The sequence below is a fragment of the Nycticebus coucang genome, chromosome 1 (genome assembly GCF_027406575.1).
Source record: "Nycticebus coucang isolate mNycCou1 chromosome 1, mNycCou1.pri, whole genome shotgun sequence".
NCBI lineage: Eukaryota > Metazoa > Chordata > Mammalia > Primates > Lorisidae > Nycticebus > Nycticebus coucang.
This window is the reverse complement of record NC_069780.1, coordinates 37,389,319-37,406,559: the sequence shown is the minus strand read 5'-3', so window position 1 is coordinate 37,406,559 and position 17,241 is coordinate 37,389,319. Positions and strand designations below refer to the sequence as shown.

The following is a 17,241-nucleotide window of genomic DNA, read 5'->3' as shown; positions in this document are numbered from 1 at the left end:
ATGAGACCCTAGAACAACTGTGTTTGATAGACGCATATAGAACAGTCCATCCCAAAGATAAAGAATATACATTCTTATCAACACCCCATGGAACATTCTCCAAAATTGATCATATCCTGGGACACAAAACAAATATCAACAGAATCAAAAGAATTGAAATTTTACCTTGTGTCTTCTCAGACCATAAGGTACTAAAGGTGGAACTCAACTCTAACAAAAACGCTCGACCCCATGCAAAGGCATGGAAATTAAACAATCTTCTGTCGAATAACAGCTGGGTGAAGGAAGAAATAAAACAGGAAATCATTAACTTCCTTGAGCATAACAACAATGAAGACACAAGCTACCAAAACCTGTGGGATACTGCAAAAGCAGTTTTGAGAGGAAAATTCATCGTTTTAGATGCCTACATTCGAAAAACAGAAAGAGAGCGCATCAACAATCTCACAAGCCATCTTATGGAATTGGAAAAAGGAGAACAATCTAAGCCTAAACTCAGTAGAAGAAAAGAAATATCCAAAATCAAATCAGAGATCAATGAAGTTGAAAACAAAAGAATCATTCAGAAAATTAATGAAACAAGGAGTTGGTTTTTTGAAAAAATACATAAAATAGATAAACCACTGGCCAGACTAACGAGAAATAGAAAAGTAAAATCTCTAGTAACCTCAATCAGAAATGATAAAGGGGAAATAACAACTGATCCCACAGAGATACAAGAGATCATCTCTGAATACTACCAGAAACTCTATGCCCAGAAATTTGACAATGTGAAAGAAATGGATCAATATTTGGAATCACACCCTCTCCCTAGACTTAGCCAGGAAGAAATAGAGCTCCTGAACAGACCAATTTCAAGAACTGAGATTAAAGAAACAATAAAAAAGCTTCCAACCAAAAAATGCCCTGGTCCAGACGGCTTCACACCAGAATTCTATCAAACCTTCAAGGAAGAGCTTATTCCTGTACTGCAGAAATTATTCCAAAAAATTGAGGAAGAAGGAATCTTCCCCCAACACATTCTATGAAGCAAACATCACCCTGATACCAAAACCAGGAAAAGACCTAACCAAAAAGGAGATTTTCAGACCAATTTCACTCATGAATATAGATGCAAAAATTCTCAACAAAATCCTAGCCAATAGATTACAGCTTATCATCAAATAAGTCGGGCAGCGCCTGTGGCTCAAAGGGGTAGGGCACCAGCTCCATATGCCGGAGGTGGCCGGTTCAAACCCAGCCCCGGCCAAAAACTACAAAAAAAAAAAAAAAAATCTAAAAAAAGTCATTCATCATGATCAAGTATGTTTCATCCCAAGGATGCAAGGCTGGTTTAACATACGCAAGTCCATAAACGTTATCCACCATATTAACAGAGGCAAAAATTAAGATCATATGATCCTCTTAATAGATGCAGAAAAAGCATTTGATAAAATCCAGCATCCTTTTCTAATTAGAACACTGAAGAGTATAGGCATAGGTGGCACATTTCTAAAACTGATTGAAGCTATCTATGACAAACCCACAGCTAATATTTTACTGATTGGAGTAAAACTGAAAGCTTTTCCTCTTAGAACTGGAACCAGACAAGGTTGTCCTCTGTCACCTTTACTATTCAACATTTTGCTAGAAGTTCCAGCCAATACATTTAGGCAAGACAAGGAAATAAAGGGAATCCAAATGGGAGCAGAGGAGGTCAAACTCTCCCTCTTTGCTGACGACATGATCTTATACTTAGAGAACCCCAAAGACTCAACCACAAGACTCCTAGAAGTCATCAAAAAATACAGTAATGTTTCAGGATATAAAATCAATGTCCACAAGTTAGTAGCCTTTGTATACGCCAATAACAGTCAAGATGAGAAGCTAATTAAGGACACAACTCCCTTCACCATAGTTTCAAAGAAAATGAAATACCTAGGAATATACCTAACGAAGGAGGTGAAGGACCTCTATAAAGAAAATTATGAAATCCTCAGAAAGGAAATACCAGAGGATATTAACAAATGGAAGAACATACCATGCTCATGGATGGGAAGAATCAACATTGTTAAAATGTCTATACTTCCCAAAGCAATCTACCTATTTAATGCCATTCCTATCAAAATGCCAACATCGTACTTTCAAGATTTGGAAAAAATAATTCTGCATTTTGTATGGAACCAGAAAATACCCCGTATAGCTAAGGCAGTTCTTAGTAATAAAAACGAAGCTGGGGGCATCAGCATACCAGATTTTAGTCTGTACTACAAAGCCATAGTGATCAAGATAGCATGGTACTGGCACAAAAATAGAGACATAGACACTTGGAATCGAATTGAAAACCAAGAAATGAAACTAACATTTTACAACCACCTAATCTTCAATAAACCAAACAAGAACATACCTTGGGGGAAAGACTCCCTATTCAATAAATGGTGTTGGGAGAACTGGATGTCTACATGTAAAAGACTGAAACTGGACCCACACCTTTCCCCACTCACAAAAATTGATTCCAGATGGATAAAGGACTTAAACTTAAGGCATGAAACAATAAAAATCCTCCAAGAAAGCATAGGAAAAACACTAGAAGATATTGGCCTGGGGAAAGACTTCATGAAGAAGACTGCCATGGCAATTGCAACAACAACAAAAATAAACAAATGGGACTTCATTAAACTGAAAAGTTTCTGTACAGCCAAGGAGAGAACAACCAAAGCAAAGAGACAACCTACACAATGGGAAAGGATATTTGCATATTTTCAATCAGACAAAAGCTTGATAACCAGGATCTATAGAGAACTCAAATTAATCCACAGGAAAAAAGCCAACAATCCCATATATCAATGGGCAAGAGACATGAATAGAACCTTCTCTAAAGATGACAGATGAATGGCTAACAAACATGAAAAAATGTTCATCATCTCTATATATTAGAGAAATGCAAATCAAAACAACCCTGAGATTTCATCTAACCCCAGTGAGAATGGCCCACATCACAAAATCTCAAAACTGCAGATGCTGGCGTGGATGTGGAGAGAAGGGAACACTTTAACACTGCTGGTGGGACTGCAAGCTAGTACAACCTTTCTGGAAGGAAGTATGGAGAACCCTCAAAGCACTCAAGCTAGACCTCCCATTTGATCCTGCAATCCCATTACTGGGCATCTACCCAGAAGGAAAGAAATCCTTTTATCATAAGGACACTTGTACTAGACTGTTTATTGCAGCTCAATTTACAATCGCCAAAATGTGGAAACAGCCTAAATGCCCACCAACCCAGGAATGGATTAACAAGCTGTGGTATATGTATACCACGGAATACTATTCAGCTATTTAAAAAAATGGAGACTTTACATCCTTCGTATTAACCTGGATGGAAGTGGAAGACATTATTCTTAGTAAAGCATCACAAGAATGGAGAAGCATGAATCCTATGTACTCAATTTTGATATGAGGACAATTAATGACAATTAAGGTTATGGGGGGGAGGAAAAGCAGAAAAAGGGACAGAGGGAGGGGGGTGGGGCCTTGGTGTGTGACACACTTTATGGGGGCAAGACATGATTGTAAGAGGGACTTTGCCTAACAATTGCAATCAGTGTAACCTGGCTTATTGTACCCTCAATGTAACCTGGCTTATTGTACCCTCAACAATAAAAAAAAAGAAAAAAAAAAAGAATGGAATGAAATGGAATAGGAGTAGAATAGAATAGAACAAAACAAAATAAAATAAAACCACGTAAGTGCCAATAACAGGAAAATGTAAAATTTCCCGTTAGGTTTGTCAATATCACAGCACTGAGAGCTTGCAGATGAAGTCAAGCCTCCTGTGCAGGACCAGGAGTCTCTCCTGGTCTGATCTCTGCCTACATCTCCAGCTACACTTGTCTGCTCACCTTCCTGCAGTCCTTCCTGTTCTTCCAGGGAGCCAGTCGCTCCCCATCCAGGGGTCTTAGGGCTTTCTACTGCTTCCTTCCTGCGGCTCTAACTCTTCCTCTTCTCCTCCTCTGGCCTCCACTTCAATGTCCTCAGGGAAGTTGATCCTGACCTTTGCACACTGAGTTAGAGTCCAACATCTCACACTGTAACTTTGCTCTGTATTATGGTCACCACTGTAGTTTAATATGTCTCTCCCCAGATGGACTGTAAATTCGGTGAGGGTGGCCTCAGTTTATACCCAGCACTTTGTATAGTCACTGCAATACGAGCGGAGTCTCAATAATTTTTGAATGGTTGAGTGAATTGAATGTGAAATCAGTAACTAAATGAAATGCAGAGAGAATGGACAATAGCCAGAAAATTTTTGCTAATCATCTCAGGTTAGTTTCACCAGCTTTTACACACACACACACACCCCTATGCCTTCACCCACACATCTGCACCTGCCCCACGTATTTTGTAGTAACAATTCTCTTCTTTTCCTAGTTGTTGGGTTCATAGTTCCGGCTGGCATGGAGTTGCATGGATTGCACCCCACAGGAGAGCTCATGCCCTTCTCCCTTAGCTGTGTATGAACAGGCAGTTTTAGCCCCCATGATTAAGCCCTATAACACCATTCAATCCCTCTCCATTCATTATTCAATAATACATACAATGCTTCAAACCTAAACTTTCTCATTATCTGTAATTACTCTTTGAGGTACATGAGATGTTAACAAGAATAAATACAATTATCCAGCTTTGTAATAAGGAGCCATATGACTGATACTGTGATTATGAAGTCACTAAATATAGACGTGATAATCTTAGTTCCAAGGAAACCAAATGATGAAAAGGCACCTTCTCCAGATGGCTGAGCCGATTGAAATCAGGTGATTAGATCATGTTTACATGAGTCTCCATTCAGCGGTATCAGGTATAAGGATTATGAACAGAGGGGTTTCAGAGTGTTGAGACCTGGAAGGTTCTGGAAGTCCCAGCAGTGACAATGGAGGGGGTGGACTAAGAGAAAGAGAAGGAATAGAGCAGCAGATCTCTGATCTTCCTCGCCCACCGGCAGTGCCAGGGCAGTGTCCATTAAAGAATCCTACCTACTGCCTTCCCCCATCCCGCCCGGCTCCATTTCCTCAGACCACGGGATCCAGATGCCCCCGAGAACCAGCGAGTCTCTGTCTGGTTCCCACGGCTGCTTCACTGTAAACTGATGGGCATAGTTTCTCTCAGCACTGCCTCCTGATCTGTGGGGCTATTTCATAAACTTGGCTCTGCCAGTGTCTCCTCGTAATCTATATAAACCACCTACATAAGTTTCAGCAGAGAAAAACATTTACATAGACACAGCAAAGCCCCCCTACCCCGCCAGCCTAACTCAAGGAAATTCTCTTGCAAAAATGTGTCCTTTCAACAATAAAAAAAAGTGTGTCCTTGACTATAAAAGTTTTATTCATCAGGATTCTCAGTTACAAATGCCAGAACCCAAACTCCAGCTAGCTTTGGCAACAAAGGTAACGTGTGAGCCCACCGCTGGTAAGGTCAGATCAATGCAGCTGGAGCCAAATGTGATGTCAGTAAGTAGCTTTCTCTCTCCTCCTCCTCTCTCTCTGCCTCCAGCTCTGCATTTCTCTCAGTGAGATTCTGTCCCCAGAGGATGCAGATGGGTTCCCAGGAGTACCATCATTATGTCTTATCAGCTCAGAAATTCTAGCAGAAAGAGAGGAAGTAACTTTCTCAATAGCACCGACAGAAATCCTAGGATTGAGTACCATTAGTCTGACTGAGATCGAGTGTCCATCTCTGGATGGGAAATGTGGGTTGGCCAGGCCTGGATCACACAGCAAAGAAACAGGGTCAGCCTCACGCTGAGAGTTAGGGATGGCTGTCGCCCAAAGAAAAACACAATTGCCATCCTGAGAGAAGAGGACAGGAATGTCGGGATGACCAGGCTGACCGTAGCGCTGCCCTTCCAGAAGGTGTAAGTCTTTCTGCTCTCTAGAGGCTCATATTTCCCGGCCTCATTTTCATTTGACCACGTTGGCACCGATTGGTTACCCTACAGTAGTAGCTCACTCCGTGTATGGTGCTGACACGTTTTTCCATACAGATTCCTCACAATTCCATATGATGTTACCCACATCTTATAGATGAGGAAACTGAAACACAGAGAAATAAGGTCATTGCCAAGCTCACATAGCCAATAAACGGAGAACTAAATATCAACCCAGCTGACTGCATGCCCTTCATAGTATAGTTTTCTTTTGCTTGGGTTTTATACAATTAGACTATTTAAAGCACAGTCTCAAATGCAGTGGTGATGCACTAAACTGGTGAGAAATTTTTTTCTCACCAGTTTACACAAAATCCTAATCTCATAGATCAATGACTCTGCAGTAGGTAATGGTAATTAGAATTTCTTAATTTTTTTGAAATGACCTTTATTGAGTTTATCCACCAGAGTGGAAATCATGTCTGTACAAAACCGAATGTTTGTTACTATAATTTCTGCATCACAGTTAAAATCCAAACAGTTCTTTAAAAACAGTCAACTCAATCAAAATGCACTACTTTAGAATCAACAACTTCTTCGAAGCCACAGTAACACTTAAATATGGGTAAGATGTGAATGCAGAAATTTGGTTGGTTGGAGAGCTAATTAAACTTCCAGCTTGCTCACTAGAATTTTAAAAAGGCACAATTGTGTTTTGCACAGAGATACAGTCCACGGGAACCACCCACACTGGACAGCTGTTGGAGTATTCAGAGCCCTGAGATCACAAGGAATCCAGGCGTCCTTCAGACAGTCTTCTGCTGGCCTTTCTTCCCAGAGATTTGTGGATGTGTAGCATGACACCACCACCAGCAGTTGTAGCCTTGATGAGTCCAATTCCTCATCTCCACGAATAGCAAGTGGCAAGTGACAAGGGGTAATATGCTGTACCTTTAAGTCTTTAGACGTATTTCCTGCCAGTTCAACTACTCCTGCGGTGAGGTTCTCCAGATGGCTGCAAAGCTGTACCCAGCCACAGTCACACCCACATGCCTGTGACTGGTTGTTCTATATTTCAGGTGTTGATGTATATGGCCCACTGGGAACTGCAAGTTGGGTCTCTCCAAGAGGGAACCCGCCCTTCCCTTGGCCTTTCCAGAGTCCTTCCCAGCCTTACCCACTAGCCATTTCAAATTCAGTTGAAGCTCAGATAAGCAAGGCAGAGAAAGGGCTTATTAGATGCACCGTGATTCAATTGTCTCTCTCTGTTTTTTTTGTTTTTTTGTTTTTTTTTTTTTGAGACCAGGTCTCACTCTGTTGTCCAGGCTAGAGTGCTACAGTGTTAGCCTAGCTCCCTGTAACTTCAAACTCCTGGGCTCAAATGATCTTCCTGTCTCAGCCTCCCAAATGGCTGTGACTACAGGCACACATTATCACGACTGGCTAGTTTTTCTATATTTTGTACAGATGAGGTCTCACTCTTGCTCAGGCTGGTCTCGAACTCCTAAGCTCAGGTGATCCTCCTTCCTTTGCCTCCCAGAGTGCTAGGATTACAGGCAAGAGCCATTGTGTCCAGCCCTAGAATTTCTTAAATATTTTTACTTATTTTTTGACTTCATCCAACAAAGCCATGAAACTACAGGAAGTATGAAAAATTACCTTCTCTGTAAACCATTTCTCAAACGTCACTTATTCACAGACCACTTTCACAAATATCACTATATATGTGCACAGCCTCAATTATTATTTATCTAATACCTTTATTTAATTTTATCTTATATTGACTCACTTTCTACCTTCCCCTGAAATCTTGGACTTGATGTTCTGATTGTAAATTTTCTAAAAGATATTAAAAATAAAACAGCAGAGAAATGCAAATTAAAACCACAATAGCATACCACTCACATCACCAGAATGGGTAAAATTTAAAAGATTGCAGGACACCTGACTTCACATACATTACTGCTATTATTATTATTTTTTGAGACAAGAGTCTCACTGTGTTGCCCTTGGTAGAGTGCTGTGGCGTCACAGCTCACAGCAACCTCAAACACTTGGGCTTAAGTGATTCTCTTGCCTCAGCCTCTCGAGTAGCTGGGACTACATGTGCCCACCACAATGCCTGGCTACTTTTTGGTTGCAGTTGTCATTGTTGTTTAGCTGGTCTGGGCAGGGCTTGAACCTGCCAGCCTTGTTGTATGTGGCCAGCAACCTACTCACTGAGCTATAGGTACCAAGCCAATTCACATGCATTATTGGTAGGAATATAAAATAATACAACCATCTTAGGAAAAAAATCTGTATGTTTCTTATAAAATAAAAAATACATCGGGTGGCGCCTGTGGCTCAAGGAGTAGGGTGCCGGTCCCATATGCCGGAGGTGGCAGGTTCAAACCTAGCCCCGGCCAAAAAAAATAAAAAAAAATAAAAAATACATCTATCTTCTGACTCTATAATTACAATCCTAACCAAGAGGAATGAAAAGGCATTTACACAAAAAGACTTGTATAAGAATACAAGTCTTAGCAAGTCTGGATGCAGTGGCTCCCACCTGTAATTCCAGCACTCTGGGAGGCCAAGGTAGATGAATCGCTTGAGCTTAGGAGTTCAAAACCAGCCTGAACAAGAGCGAGACCCCATCTCTAAAAATAGCCGGGTGTTATGGTGAGAGCTTGTAGTCCCAGCTCAGGAGGCTGAAGCAAGAGGATGGCTTGAGCCCAAAAGTTTGAGGTTGCTGGGAGCTGTGATGCCACAGCACTTTACCAAGGGTGATGAAATGAGACTCTGTCTCAAAAAATAAAGTGTTCATAGAAGATTTATTCATAACAGCTAAATGCTAGGAACAGACCAGAAAATGGATAAACTGTGGAATATTAATAGAATATTCTTCAGCTATAAAAAGGAATGAAGTACTGATGTATAGCAACAGGAATCAAGAAAGAAGTTAGACTAAGTGAAATAAAACATACACAAAAGAGCTTTTTAAGTGTATCTAAACTTATTTATGGTGAAAAAAGTCATGACAATGCCTAGTTGGGGATATAGGTAGGGACAGAGATTAAGGAGAAAGCAAGAGAAAGCTTTACCTTTTGATAGGGATTTGGGTTATATAATTATATGTGTGCATTTTGTCAAACGCAGTAAATTTTATTCTGAAAGAAAATTTATAACCAAATATTAAACTCTCCTTAATCATCTGCTTGCTGAAGTATTTTGGAGGAAATGTACTATTGTCTGCAACTTATAATGAAATGCAGTGAAAATAAGATGGATAGGTCGAGGCAGGTGGATTGCTTGAGCTCACATGTTCAAGACCTGCTTTAGCAAAAGTGAGACCCTGTCTCTATTTAAAAAATAGAAAAACTGAGGCAAGAGATTCGCTTGAGCTCTAGTCAGAGGTTGCTGTGAGCTATGACGCCACAACGCTCTACCCAGGGTGACTACTTGAGACTCTGTCTCCAAAAGAAAATAAAAATAAGATGGATTGATGACTGGATCAAGGGACAGATAGGAGGTTAGATATGTGATGAAGCAAGTTTAAAAATGCTATGGTGGAATCTAGGTGGTTTTACAGGTGCTCATTGTAAAATTCTTTTCACCTGGCTATATTTTGGAAAATTTCCCAGTAAAATGTTGGGTTAAAAAGTAAACACCTAACCATTAAATTAAAAAGCTTTTCGTGTGGGTGCCATCTAAAAACACGTTCCCTCTGCACAGTAGCAGGTGTTCATGGTCTACAAACTCTGCTGTAGTGAAGATGTGCGTTCCTTGACATCTAGGGTTGCAAAATAACATCATTCCAGCTCTGTTTAAGCCCAGAAAGCTTAGTAAAGACTTTATGGCTTAGGTTCCTATCTATTCCTATTATCTCTCTACTCTAATGTCACATCAAAAATTATACATTTCCTCCGATTTGTCTCAATTTCAAACTTTTCTGAAACAAAGGAACAATCAACTAAAATTTGTAAATGACTTCTATATCAGGAAAGTCATTCTTTTGAAAAAGAGAGGGATTTAGATTTTGGAAGTCTTGGTCACTGAAAGAATAGGTCTCTAATTGGAGGACATAATGGAAAAAATCAAAGCCGACAATTATGGAATTTTATGTTTCATAAGCGATGCCACTTAAACCATTGCCAAAGATTCCAGTAAAGTTCAACAAAAAGAGTTCAATTGCAGTATACAATGATCGGTTATTTAAATATTTAAATCTAATAACAACCCAGATCAATAGTGATTTGGACTAAAATATTTTTTCTGAAAAATGAATGATTGCCACTCACGAGATTTAAAGTATAGTTCTTAATCAGAAGAAATGGAGAAATCAAGGAACAGCAGAACAAACAATATAAAACAGATGAGAATATGGGATTTGGAGTATAGACAAAATAAACAAAATGAAAAAAAACACACATTATTTTAACAGCAGCAATTATGATCTTGGCCAATATGGAAGAAAATGTACTAAAGACAAAAATATTTAGCAGTCTGAAAGAGTTTGAATAGCTATTAACATAGAATAAATCTGTGGAAGAAATAGGATCTGGCACATGGGTTTTCTACTTGCTATGGTATCCAAAAATGCAATGCCTGTAAAATACAGAAATCATTCTAATTAGGCAAATATAATGACCCTGTTTATTGAAACTAATTCAAATGCAAGCTTCCATTATACATACTAATGCATTCAACTGAATAAATTAATTGCTGTTGGAAAAATATCACACAATGCTGTTTTTCTTTTTCTAAAAATTTCAAAGTATCATGGGGTACAAATGCTTTTGGCTCTTTGTTTTTTATCTGTGTACATGTATGTACGCTAACATTGAATAGAGGAATCAGATGTTTGGTGGTGAGGTTTTTTTCCTTTATGACATCTACATGAGAGTAATGTTAATTAACTACCTAGATGGTATCTACTTTTAGATAAACTAGTGGTGATGTTTATTTGAATTTTTTTAAAATGACAGTGAGGCTAACTGAAAAACTATCAAGCAAATATTAAGACTCAGGAAAAGTCTATAGGCCTTCGAAACTGCCCCCTAAAGGAAGAGGCCAAACTTCTGTGGCTCTATTAAATAAATTGCAGATTGTCTTTAAAAAAAAAAAAAAATGAGCTTCCTGCCAAGAAAACTGGAGTGAGGAAACTATGTATTTGGCCTTGACATCTACCATTTGGCAAAAATGGAAAATCCTTGTAGAAGCGGTGTGATGGATAGACGCATGGCAGGCACGGGGAGCCATGCATTATGCAGTGGTACAGATGCTAACAGACTCACACAGGACGCTTCCATTTATTTTTCATGGGCTTTGAAAATTGATCTCTAAAGTAGTCCCATGTGAGTGTCTCCCTGGCCCAACAAATCTCTGAGAGTACTTTGATTTTCTTTACATCCAGAAATCTATCTATTGTGGCTATGCCTCTTAATTGACAAGATGAAGAGATGGAAAAGAAGCCAAGTTTCTGATTAAATTCAAGTGCCAGTTCTCTGAATTATGGAAGACCTCTTCCAAACCCCAAATGGATTGTATGGTTTTTCCAGGACTGGCTTTTAAAAAGTGAATGAACAATAGGACCAACTCTGACAACCCAGGGCTGTAATGAATTGCTATAGGATTTCTTCCGAAGCTCCCTAAGCTAGAAGCACTCCTTTACCTTCCCCAGACTCATGCCAGAGAACTTTCTCATTATCCTATCTCATCCATCCCTGTCATCCCCTCTCCATTGCACATCCCTGCCCTGAATACTTCAATCTCTGGAAGCTACTCTGTATGTAAAACTAAAAACACATTGGAAGCCCGTTGGAGTCGGAAGGAGAACGCACTGTAGCATACACATCACGGAGTAAGCACGTAGATCAGGGGTAAAAGTAAAATGCCACCGTCGTCTCTAGCATCCCAGTACACTGAGGAAGTTGGCATCAGGTTTGGTGCTTGGCTGGTTTGGAGGGTGGAGGTTTTTATTCTGAACTTCTACAGTGTTCTCCTGTAGATGTCATTGCCACAGTCTGGAAATCATACTCACAGATCCCAAAAGGGCCATCCCAGCCCACCTGCAGAAGCTATGGAAAACAGGTATTTGACTATTATAACTGCAAATTTCAGGTAAGTCAAGCCTGGTTTGCACTAAGTTCAGAGCCTAGCACAAAGATTTAAACACACACACACACACACAAAGTGCTTCTTATTTAGAATGGCTGACTGAAAGCAAGTCTTTCCTTTTATCCAAAATCTCACTGAAATGGCCAGGCTCTGTGGCTCATGCATGTAATCCTAGCACTCTTGGAGGCCCAGGCTGGTGGATCACCCCACCTCAGGATTTTGAGAACAGCTTCAGCAAGAGTGAGCTCTTCTCTACTAAAACTAGAAAAACTAGCCAGATATTGTGGTGGGCGCCTTGGTCCCAGCTACTTGGGAGGCCGAGGCAAGAGAATCACTTCAGCCCCAAGAGTTTGGGTTGCTGTGAACTATGATGCCATGGCACTCAAACCCAGAGTGACAGAGTGAGACTCTGTGTCAAAAAAACGAAACAAACAAACAAACAAAAAAAACCCTCACTGAAGTGACAGAAGAATAGAACCTAAAATATGAAAAGGTACAGTATTTTAACAAGATAATTCACATTGTCTTTTTCTTTTCTGAAATATTTTAATTTGACAGGCACAAGCATCAGAAACAAATTTAACTGAACTGTGCAACATGCTCTAAAGAAAACCAGAATCATGCCATTTATGTTGAAAAATGTCTATCTTTCTCACCAGAAAAAATGAATAAATGCAAGATATGCAAAATTTGATTTATTGAGTTGTTTATATAAATATGTTCTGGAATTTTTTTTTTTTTTTTTTTTTTTTTTTTTTTTTTGTTTTTTTTTTTTTTTTTGGCCAGGGCTGGGTTTGAACCCGCCACCTCTGGCATATGGGACCGGCGCCCTACTCCTTGAGCCACAGGCGCCGCCCATGTTCTGGAATTTTTAGTGACCTCTACTGTAGACCTATTTTAGCATTTTGAACTAAATATGTGTGGTTCCCGTCTACCTGAGCTCCTGCTGAAAGGGCCAACCAAGGTAGTCATGTTTGTTATCAAACATACAGCTGTTCCCCTGCCAATGGCTAATCGGACCAGGGTGAACACCTCACCCAGAGGAAACAAACCCCAAAATTTATAATAAAATTCTTTTTTCCAGGAATTTGGAATTAGAGAACTGGGAATTGGATCAGGTACACCCTGGTTCATAACTGCTCTAAGTATGATCTGTGGACTGGCAGCATCCATGTCAGCTAGGAACTTGTCAGAAGTATTGACTTCTGTTGGGGCGCTGCAGCTCATACCTATAATCCTAGCACTCTAGGAGGCTGTGGGGGGAGGATCACTCGCGGTCAGGAATTCAAGACCAGAATAAGCAAGAGTAAGACCCTCCCTCTCTACTAAAAATAGAAAAATTAGTTTGGCATTGTGGTGGACATCTATATTCCTAGCTACTCGAGAGGCTGAGGCAAGACAATTGTTTGAATCCAGGAGTTTGAGATTGCTGTGAGCTATGTTTATGCCATGGCATTCTACTCCAGGCTACAGAGGGATACTCTGTGCCTCAAAAAAAAAAAAAAAGTACTGACTTCTTGGCCTCCAAAGAAGAGGCACCAACACAGTCTAAAACACCATCTAAAATAGTTAGTATGAAAACATAAGCAATAGAGAAATGTCAACAAAAGCCAGATAGTTGACTTTTGGAAGAGAAGACTGTCAGGAGACACGTCTTGAAATTAGGGAACACCATTTTAAATATTTGAAAGCTTGATCTTCTAGAGGTTCAAGCTAGCCCAGTGGCTATAATAACTCACTACAGGGAATAATTTCCTTATAACTTTAATGGCCTAACAGCTGTCTTTTGAAGTACCAAGCTTGCTGTGGCTACAAGTGTGAAATCAAAAGTGAACCTAAGGGACCTTCTTGAGAGACAAGGAAGAGGAAATTTTACTTTGAACAGAGCTAGATGGCTTGGGGATATGTTGTAGCCCTAAGATTCTCCAGTTGCGGGGAAGGATGATGAAGGTTAATTTCTCTCTTCTGATCATGAACAGACAGAGACAGAGTGATCTGAGCAATCACTGAAGTCCACATTTTCCATTTGCCTCTTTCTCTAAGAATTTTGCTGAGATTTATAACAGTCTTTGAATAAGAAGCTGGTAATAATTATTTAGGAGTAAAAAAAGTCATTTGAAGTCTAAGAGACTAATTGAAAGAAAGCTATGAATTTGGAATGAGAAAGGAAGAAAGCTGTTCTAAGAGTTCTAACATAGTGGAGGAGGGCTAAAAGAGTTGTCACCCAACTCAATCTTGAGTCTTGTCGTCTCATCTTCCTCCTCAGACATCATGAGCGTCACCACTTGCTCCACCAGCTTCTCCACCAACTAGCAGTCTCTGGGCTCTATCCAGATGCCCAGCCGCACTGTCTGACTCATCAGCAGCTCAGCCAGAGTCCATATAGGTGCCAGGGACTCAGGCTCTCATATCTCTGTGTCCCACTCCACCAGCTTCTGGGGCATCTGGGGGCCCAGGAGCCTGGCCATGGGGTTTGGCAAGAATGGGGGGCATCCAGACCAAGAAGGAGACCATGTAAGAACTGAACGATGACCTGGCCTCCTACCTGGGCCAAGTGAGCAGCTTAGAGACCGATAATTGGAGGCTGGAGAGCAAAACCTAAAACATCTGGACAAGAAGGACCCCCTGGTCAGAGACTGGGTGCATTACTTCAAGATCATTGAGACCCTGAGGTCTCAGATCTTTGCAAATTCTGTGGACAATGCCCTCATCATTCTGAAGATTAACAATGCCTGTCTGTTGATGACTTTTTTTTTTGAGACAGAATCTCAAGCTGTCGCCCTGGGTAGAGAGCAATGGCAGCACAGCTCACAGCAACCTCAATCTCTTGTGCTTAAGTGAATCTCTTGTCTCAGCCTCCTGAGTAGCTGGGACTACAGGTGCCTGCCACAACACCGGCTATTTTTTGTTGTTGCAGTTGTCATTGCTGTTTTAGCTGGCCGGGGTCGGTTTGAACCCACCAGCCTCCGTGTATGTGGCCAGCGCTCTACCCACTGAGCTATGGGCGCCACCCTGTTGATGACTTTGGAGTCAAGTATAAGACCATGGCCATGTCTGTGGAGAGCAATATCCATGGGCTCTGCAAGGTCACTGATGACATCAATGTCACTCGGCTGCAGCTGGAGACAGAGAACGAGGATTTTAAGGAGGAGCTGCTCTTTGTGAAGAAGAACCAGGAGGAGGAAGTAAAAGGCCTACAATCCCATATTTCCAGCTCTGGGTTGATCCTGGAGGCAGACACCCCAAATCCCAGGAGCTCAGCAAGATCGTAGCAGATATGTGGGCCCAGTATGATGGGCTGGCTTGGAAGAACTGAGAGAAGCTGGACAAGAATTGGTCCCTGCACACTGAGGAAAGCATCACAGTGTCTGAGATCGGGGCTGCTGAGATGATGCTCACAGAGCTTAGATGTACAGTCTAGTACTTGGAGATCAATCTGGAGTCCATGAGAAATCTGAAGAACAGTCTGAGGGAGGTAGAGCCCGCTATGCCATACAGATGGAGCATCTCAATAGGGTCCTGTTGCATTTGGAGTCAGAGCTGGCACACCACAGGGGAGGAGCAGTACCAGGCCCAGGAGTGTGAGGCCCTGCTGAACATCAAGGTCAAATTGGAGGCTGAGATTGCCACCTACCCCAACTGCTGGAAGATGGGGAAGACTTCAATCTTGGTGATGCCCTGGACAATAGCAACTCCATGTAAACCATCCAAAAGACCACCACCTGCAGGATGGTGGACAGTAAGGTGGTATCTGAGACCAACCACACCAAAGTTCTCAGGCACTGAGGCAATAGGAGCAGGGTGCCTTTATAGCAAAAAAACGTTCGGGAGTTATTGGAAAAAAAAAAAAAGAGTTGTCAGAGGTGGAGAACCTTGAAGTCAGGTTGCAAAAACTTCTGTTTTCTGCTTTTATTACTATTTGTGGCCTTGATTTTCTCTCTATCTTAATTCCTTAAGAAGTTATTCTTGATGGTGCATGGTAGCTCACACCTGTAATCCTAGCACTTTGGAAGGCCAAGGTGGGAGGATCAGTTGAGGCCAGGAGTTGAAGACCAAAGTGAGAAATAGCAAAATTCCATCTCTACAAAAAATAAAATAAACTTAGGCATGGTGGCCGGGGCCTATAGTCTTAGCTACTCAGGAGGCTGAGGCCGGAGGCTCACTTGAGCCCAGGAGTTTAAGGTTGCAGTGAGCTATGACAACATCACCACCACGCTCTGCCCCCACCAACAAAGTGAGACCTTGTCCCAGAAAAAAAAAAGTTATTCCTGTCCATTATCTTATGAATGCAGATGTGATGTCCAGCAGAGGACAAGCATATGCATTTCTGTATGAATCTGATTAATAACTTAGCAAACATAGAAAAGCTTTCATAAGTATTTGCAAAGTAGCATTTGAAACTGAAAGTTAGGGAACCCCCCAAACTTGGAAGGCCAGAATATACTAACAGAAGAAGAGAGATAGAGAAGTTCAGAGCAAGTCAAAGCTCCAGGATTTGAATGGTCCTTCTTTATCATAATTATGAACATCACTTTTTATCACTCCCAACCAAATCATTTCTTATGAGATTCCAAATGCCAATTTTTAATTTTTCTATGTTGTCTCTTGGACTTCGCACAACTTTCCTTAGATCTTTCATTATCTTCTTTTTTTATCCCTCTGTTTGCAAGTGTTCAAGGTGTGTGGTAAACACCATTTTCTGCCTCTCTGCAGTCTCTTCTGTGGGGGAAAATTCCTAACTCTGAAACACATTAATCCAGCATGCGTGCTCCATGGCTTCAGGGAGCCAGAGTTCAGCAAACCCAGCCAGAATGAATGCAAGGAATGTGAGTAATTCTGCTTTGGAATCCATGAAGCACTCAATAGAATTTAGGAGCAATTTATTTTGTGTTCTTTTTGTTCTTTTTTGAGCCATGAAATATAACATTCAGAAAGGTGAAATGTATATGGGCAGTTCACAGAGATATAATAATAAAAACATCCATGTGCCCACTACCGAGACAGAGGTACCCTCAGAAGCCCTGGAGTAACCATCACCAAAGGCATCCTTTCTTAGCACCAAACACAACTATCCTTCTGAATTTTTTTTTAATGATTTACCACTAAAGCCCGCATCCATACTGTTTAATGTTTTCTGCTTATAAGCTTCATATTTATAAATTATTTGGTACACAAAATATGCTTCTTTCCTATTTTTCTGATTAATCCAGGTTGAATACTATGTTTCAGATTAA

At 40.8% G+C, this 17,241-nt stretch overlaps 2 pseudogenes; one reads left to right on the top strand and one right to left on the bottom strand.

Annotated features, from left to right (window-relative positions):
• Window positions 1-6,711: 6,711 nt before the first annotated feature.
• On the bottom strand, window positions 6,712-14,280 carry LOC128590174 (histone H2A.Z-like; annotated as a pseudogene).
• Window positions 14,281-15,051: 771 nt separating this feature from the next.
• Window positions 15,052-15,793, top strand: LOC128590173 (keratin, type I cytoskeletal 18-like; annotated as a pseudogene).
• The last annotated feature ends 1,448 nt before the right edge of the window (window positions 15,794-17,241 follow it).